We start from the raw sequence: 6,876 nt of genomic DNA, 5'->3' as shown, positions 1-6,876 counted from the left end.
CCTACCCCCTGCCCCCCCCCGCCTTCCAAAGACCTGCAAATACATAGGAAAGTATCAAATATTAGTTAAACTCAAATGTAAGGATCTTATCCAAACCAAAGAAAAAGAAAAAATGTTTTATATATAATAACATAAGAATAAATCTACAGTGAACTCTTATAAAGCTTCCAATTTGCACCTAGAGTGTAAAAGATTGCAGCTTTTGCATCCCGGACAGTGAAAATTGAGGCATATTTGAAGTGGGGTTTGGATAGTTTCTCAGGCAGCAAAGACTTTGCTGTTGATGAAAGAACTTCATAAAACCATAAGGTTGAAGGTTTTTGCTGCTTCCCGAGCTACTTTTGTTTGATACTCAGAAAGGCATAATGGTTGTTTGTGGTTCAAGAAGTCATATTAGCCATTTCATTGGTAATATGACTACTTGGCGCCTGCACCTAGGATGTTACTCCTACAATCCTAGGTGATCTGAGAAACAGATTACAGACTATGGTGGTCCTTTAACAAGTTCTTGATAAAAATGATGTATATTTTTATGCCCCCCTCAGCTACTTAAGTACCATAGAAGAGCCTAACAGGGCATCCTAGTATCCATCCATAACATAAATTATCTCTATGGTTGGCTCTACTAAAGAGGCTTACTATAGTTGACAGATTACAGAAATTTGGCATAGATGTTCTTCCTATATGTGTATTCTGTCAATCTGCTGATAAAACAAGAGACCACTTATTCTTCGAATGCACTGTTTCACAAAGCCTATGGCATAGGATGCTACTATGGGTGAGCATACAGAGATCAAATGGGGTACTTGGCAGGATGAAGTAGAGTGGGTTGTTATATCAACTGCTTGTTTGGTTTGGTGATAGCTGTTATATGGAGAGAGCGCAACTTGATCAGATTCCAAAATAATAGTTATAAGATGGAAAGAATATGTAGAGAAATAAATTTATGCACACATACACGAGGAGAGATTGGAATACACGACAACCCATGCTGATACAGATGACACAAAATCGTTTGGTGTGACAGACAACAACAAGAACCTGATAACCAAGTTTGAAAACGGAACTACGAACAGTAGAGTCAATATATTACTATTTTGATAGGATATGTAAAAGGAGTCGAAATAATTTTCAATTTTCTTCTGGTTATTTTATACATAGAGAAACAGTTGTTCAGCACTATTCCGTTTTGTAATGAGCTAATTTGGTCTAAATAAAATTGTTTAATTACCCAAAAAAAAAAAACAATCAAAAAAGAACTCTAGCTAAAAATGAAAGATCTTTAAAAGCTTATCCTTGTGAAATGGAAGTTAAAAAAAATCCAAATGTTACAAGCTTTAGCAACAAAATTACCTTCTTGCAGCGTGCTGAGTCATGCACGTTTCCCAGCTTCAACGGCCTCTTCCACACCCTTTGTAGTCAAAGGCACATCTACACAACCAGTGATCAAGCTTTTTTAATTCCACATAGACTCACCGTGTCTAATCAGGACTAAAGCAGCTTCCCCTGAAGGGAAAAGAAGAAGATGGGAATCAGATGTGGAGCTGCAGAGTAGCTTAAAACAATCATATAATTTATCCCATGAAAAAGCATTTCCGGTAAGGGGAACAGTTACTTCTTAATGTGATAATGAAAGAAATGATCACAGATTTTTCTTGTCTTATGCTTGTGCTTATGATTATCTTAAAAATTACAGTTCAAGAGATGGACTATGATACTTGTATTCTTATGGGAGTCATTGATCACAGAAGTACTTCTCTTTCTAGAAAAAAAAATTCGTTTTCTCAACAATCCACACATCTACCTTGAAACCTTAGACACTTATCTAAAGGAAACATGCCCATAATCAGGAACAGTCCAGAATTACCAACTGAAGACATCCAACCGATTGGTGAAGTATCACAGAAATCATGAATGTCAATGAAAAGTTCATGCAGACCAAAAGCTGTGCATTTTAACTATTTAATATGGAACAAGATAGTACAACACAGTTACCCAGAGAAACAGAAGAACAGAGAAACTAATTCTTGAGTTCCAAGAGTTCAACACAAAATGTTTACACTTTCTACATTAAGATGAAAATGAATGTGCTATAAACTTCGATGACAAAAGGAAAGCATAAATCAAAAACCCCATCAATTGAATAACTAAGCATTACCAATAAATTTAATTAGCAATCTAGATAGACCTAATTCAAGATTAAGAACTACAAAACCTAATGAAAAATGAGAAATAGATCAAATATTTGCACCGTTAACTACCAATTGGTAGAATAATTGTGAAATTCATAATGAAAACGAAAGCAGACACTAAAGGCAACATCAAGAAATTCAATAAGAATTCGATTATACATGAACAAAACCTTGCATCAATTCTCCGCCTCTTTATGATCAACATCAAGAAAAACATCAATCAACTCAGCGCCTTCAGTATTATGACCTTTCCCCCAATTATTCCCAGCACCAGACTGCCTAAACAAAAAGTTATCAAAACAGAAGATCTGTAAATACGGACCAGATCCATAAGAACAGCCCTAGGAACATAGCGTTCACCAGAAGCTTCGTTGAAATAAACATTGATACGTTTAAGCTGAAGATCGAACTCACCGGTAGGAACAGGATCAACACTGTGTCGTCCATCACAGATAACTTCCCAGAAAACACCGAGTTTTCTCTCACGCTCCTATAACGGCTATATGGGAAGTTTGTATTTTGAATCATACATCTCATATATATATATATATATATATATATGTTGAGGCTCCATAGTAAAAAATTAAATTACTATTTTATCTTTTTATTAAATTAAAATTTAATTTATTACTGTTTAATCAAATATAAATATATATAAAAGTTGAGAGCTTCGTAGTAAAAAATTAAATTACCATTTTATCCTTTCATTAAATTAAAATTTAATTTATTATTTAATTAAATATAAATATTTTAATTACAAAATGGTATATATATATATATATATATATATATATATATCGGCTATAAAAAATAATAGTAAATCTATCCATCTATTTCAAGTGAAGATTCCTATATTTTGTGGTAGCTAAAATAGTTTTTATTCAATGATATCATATCAAAATGAAAGAAAAAAATTCTTTTAAATATTGATACTATGTTTATATATGATGCATATACTTCTAAGTCTTTCTATAAAATAAATTAGTAAGTTCAAATATGAAGATACATATAAAGAGACATTACAAAAATACAAAAAAATAAAAATAATTTTTTCAATATCAATCACATGATGCCATGAAGGCATACTGCAAGATAATTTTATAACTCCCTCCAAATACACAAATCGCATCGCATTTATCTATAGTCGCAAGCAATTATAATTACAGTACATTATAAGAATAAATCAATAAATGAAAATTTTAAAATCAGTATTTCAAAGAAATCTCATAGCTCATGAATTTCTGCTAGCACTCCTTATGGAGATAGTAGTCTTCATATATCATTCAATGAATGTTGAATGTTGCATGTAAATTGATATGACAATTATTCAATTCCAACATGTATCAACTATACATGTTTCTCCATTTTCCATTTTCTAGTTCATGCAAAGGAAAAATTTAAGAAAAAAGAAAGAAACTTAGAAGGAAGGTCAGATGCTCAACTAAAGAAACAAAACTTGAAGGAAATGGAAATCATTTGTTACCTTTATATAGTGATTTTCATGTTCTTTGAAATTCCTTTTGACATAATACTAATTAACCTACACTTAAATGCTTAATGAACTATTCAAATTCTACCGATGTTATATTAACAAAGATTGATTACTATTTTAAAAGTGTTAGATTTTGATAAGTCAAGTTAAGAAAATGAGAAGACAAATTATAGGAATTGTAAGAGTTTGGTAAAGTAATACATAATGTGTTAATTAAAGCAATTAATCATGTATGACTCTGGGCATTAAAGAACCACTTTTCCACTTCCAAATCCCGTTCAATTTATGTAATTGAAAAATTAATTAATTGAATTTTATTTAACTTATACTTAAGGTGTGCCAAATAATATTTTAATAATAATAATAATAATAATAATAACAATAATAATAATAATTCAATTGTGAGAGGTTAATACATATTAAATATTGTAATTATAGGTTGCATAAAAATTCGGTTATGAATACAAATATATTAGAGAAAACTTATTGAGAATTCTAATATTTGACTAACTAAATATTTTATAACATTTTAAATTATAGTAGGGGTAAAATGGTAATCCGATTTTGAAGTAAAAAGTTTTTCACTTTTGATAATAATAATAATAATAATAATAATAATAATAGGAATTAATCTAAGAAAATTCAAAAGTCATTACTGTTTAATTAAACTAATTATAACCTTTTAATTTATAGGAGGGTAAAACCATAAATAATAATAATAATAATAATAATAATAATAATAGTAGTAGTAGGAATTAATCTAAGAAAATTCACAAGTCATTACTGTTTAATTAAACTAATTATAACTTTTTTAATTTATAGGAGGGTAAAACCGTAATTTAACTTTTAAATTGAGTTCTTCCCACTTATAATAATACTAGTTTCTGAGCACGTGCTTCGCACGTATGTTTCATGTGAATTTTTATATATACGTTAGAATGACTAAAATTTTATAGAAATATATATGTAAATTGTAATGAATAATAAAATGTAACAATTACAAAATAAGAATAAAGACTTACGACAATGAAACATTCATAGAAAACTAAATTAAGAAGTCTAACAGAGTGAAAAAAAGACAAAAAGAAACAGAATATTTAAGAAAAAATACAATATAGACATTATTCTTATAAAATTGATGTATATATAGATGAAAAAATAAGTACAAAATTAGTACATAACTCTTTGAATTCTTATTGACTCCTTTCATATCCTATCAAAATTCAAGAGTCTTCATCATCTACTTTTACTATAGAATAAAAATAATAGCCTAATAATAGAGGTTTCATGAGATAAAGAAGTTGAATTTATATAAATAGAATTGAAGGAATATCAAAAGATATCTTAAAGTTTTAGTTTAAATATTTGGAGGTTATGAATATGAAAAGATGAGAGTTATGAATATTAAGAGTATAAAAGTTGAATAAGTAATTAGAAAATAATAATAAATAAATGAAGAATATGAAAAAAAATTAAAGTTAGCAAATCATGTAGAAAGAACAACTAAAGTTCTTATCATGTAATTAAGCATCAATGAATTTAAATTTGTGAAGCTAGAGTCATTCTTTAATAATAATCAAGAGGACATTATCAATGTGTGTCTCCATTTTGTAGATTTGCACCCTTTAAATTATTAAATTTCGTTATTTATCATAAAGGATAATACTTTATCCACATCAATTATATTATTCATGAGAGGGGTTAAAGAAAACGTTATAAGTAGAGGAAAAGCAAAGAAATTTCGGTAAATTTTTTTTTAAAAAAATAATTATTATATACATATAGATTATAGATGATAATATCAATAAATTATATATTTAATTAGGAATTAATCTTAGAAAGTCTAAAAGTCATTAACATTTAATTAAATTTATACAATCAAATATTGAAATATTTTATAACAATTTAATTTATAGAAAGGGTAAAACCGTAATTCAACTTTCAACTTTTTTGTTCATGCTTTTAGTTATATACTAGCTTCTGGGTACGCGCCACGCGCGTATAAATAAAAAATATTTTTGTGAAGATTGTATATTATCAATATTTTTAAGTTATATTATGTGTTATAAAAAATACAAATTACATGTTCTTAAAATTGATAAGCATTCTATATGGTGTTTTTGTTTCTAAGATTCAAAATCCAAAAAACTATACAACTACAATATTTAAATGAATAAGTGAAATGTTATGTGCTACGTTAATGAAATATGTGTAAAATCAGTAACATATAGAAATTAATGTCGTGTGTTGCACATATTAAGCCCTAGCAAGGAACTTAAATAATAAGTGTCATGAGTGTATTCTTCACTAAGAAATTTCTTTGACGAATCCAACAACATCCATAGCTGAAATTCTTGCACAAATCCAACAACGTTTATAGCGTATTTTAATAGCCTTTAACTTTGACATTGATTGATAAAAAACTGCTCAGAAAAATGATATACTCTTCTTTAGAGCCCATAAAATGGAGAGGGGACTTGAGGAAAATGAAAATTATTCTTGGCTTTATATAATACTTTGACTTTACAATGTTAATTAGTCCCTTTAGCTTCTTTTCATGTAATTATCATTGAAAATAACATGTATTAATATATTAATTATGAGATTCATTGTATTGAAATCTACAACTTTTAATATTCTAGCAATGTAAATGTAACTGCTTCTATATTTTAGTTAATATGCAACTTAAATCTCCATATATTTGCTCTCATTAACTAACATTTGTCTCTTCATTTTCTTTAACATTTAGATTATTTAATTTTCATAACTCTTCAAATATTCTCAATTAATTAATAGTAAAAAAAGTTTACTGCTCAATATTTTTCAAAAATAAAATGATTAAATATGAATATAATATTTTTATTTAGTATAGGGATAAAATGGTAATTCAACTTTACATCTTGGAGCTTCCCACTTATAGTATAACTAGTTTCCGAAAACGTGCGTTGCACGTTTATCCTAAAATACTTCATACAATGTTTGTAGTGCAAATAATAAATTTAAACAATATATATATCAAGAATTAGCTATTATGCATGAAAAAATACTACTTTCAATCACATTTGTTACCGACCCAAAGGTATATATGTACATTTCACAAATTTCGTCAATAATTCATTTCCTCGTAAATTTAAAAAATAATGAAGTTACAGTGGTTCATCAACTTATAAGACACCATTGATTCTCTTCATC

The 6,876-nt window shown here is 28.0% G+C and overlaps 1 long non-coding RNA gene across 1 annotated transcript; it reads right to left on the bottom strand.

The window, feature by feature from the left end:
• Positions 1-1,357: 1,357 nt before the first annotated feature.
• Positions 1,358-2,701, bottom strand: LOC107025574. Its single transcript, XR_001457423.2, has 3 exons — positions 2,607-2,701; positions 2,363-2,471; positions 1,358-1,506 (listed from the first exon to the last, which is right to left on the bottom strand). It is a non-coding gene; the product is annotated as an uncharacterized LOC107025574 (long non-coding RNA).
• Positions 2,702-6,876: the final 4,175 nt, after the last annotated feature.

The sequence above is a fragment of the Solanum pennellii genome, chromosome 7, assembly GCF_001406875.1.
Source record: "Solanum pennellii chromosome 7, SPENNV200".
NCBI lineage: Eukaryota > Viridiplantae > Streptophyta > Magnoliopsida > Solanales > Solanaceae > Solanum > Solanum pennellii.
The sequence above is the reverse complement of the archived record's forward strand: the minus strand, read 5'-3'. Positions and strand labels throughout refer to the sequence as shown.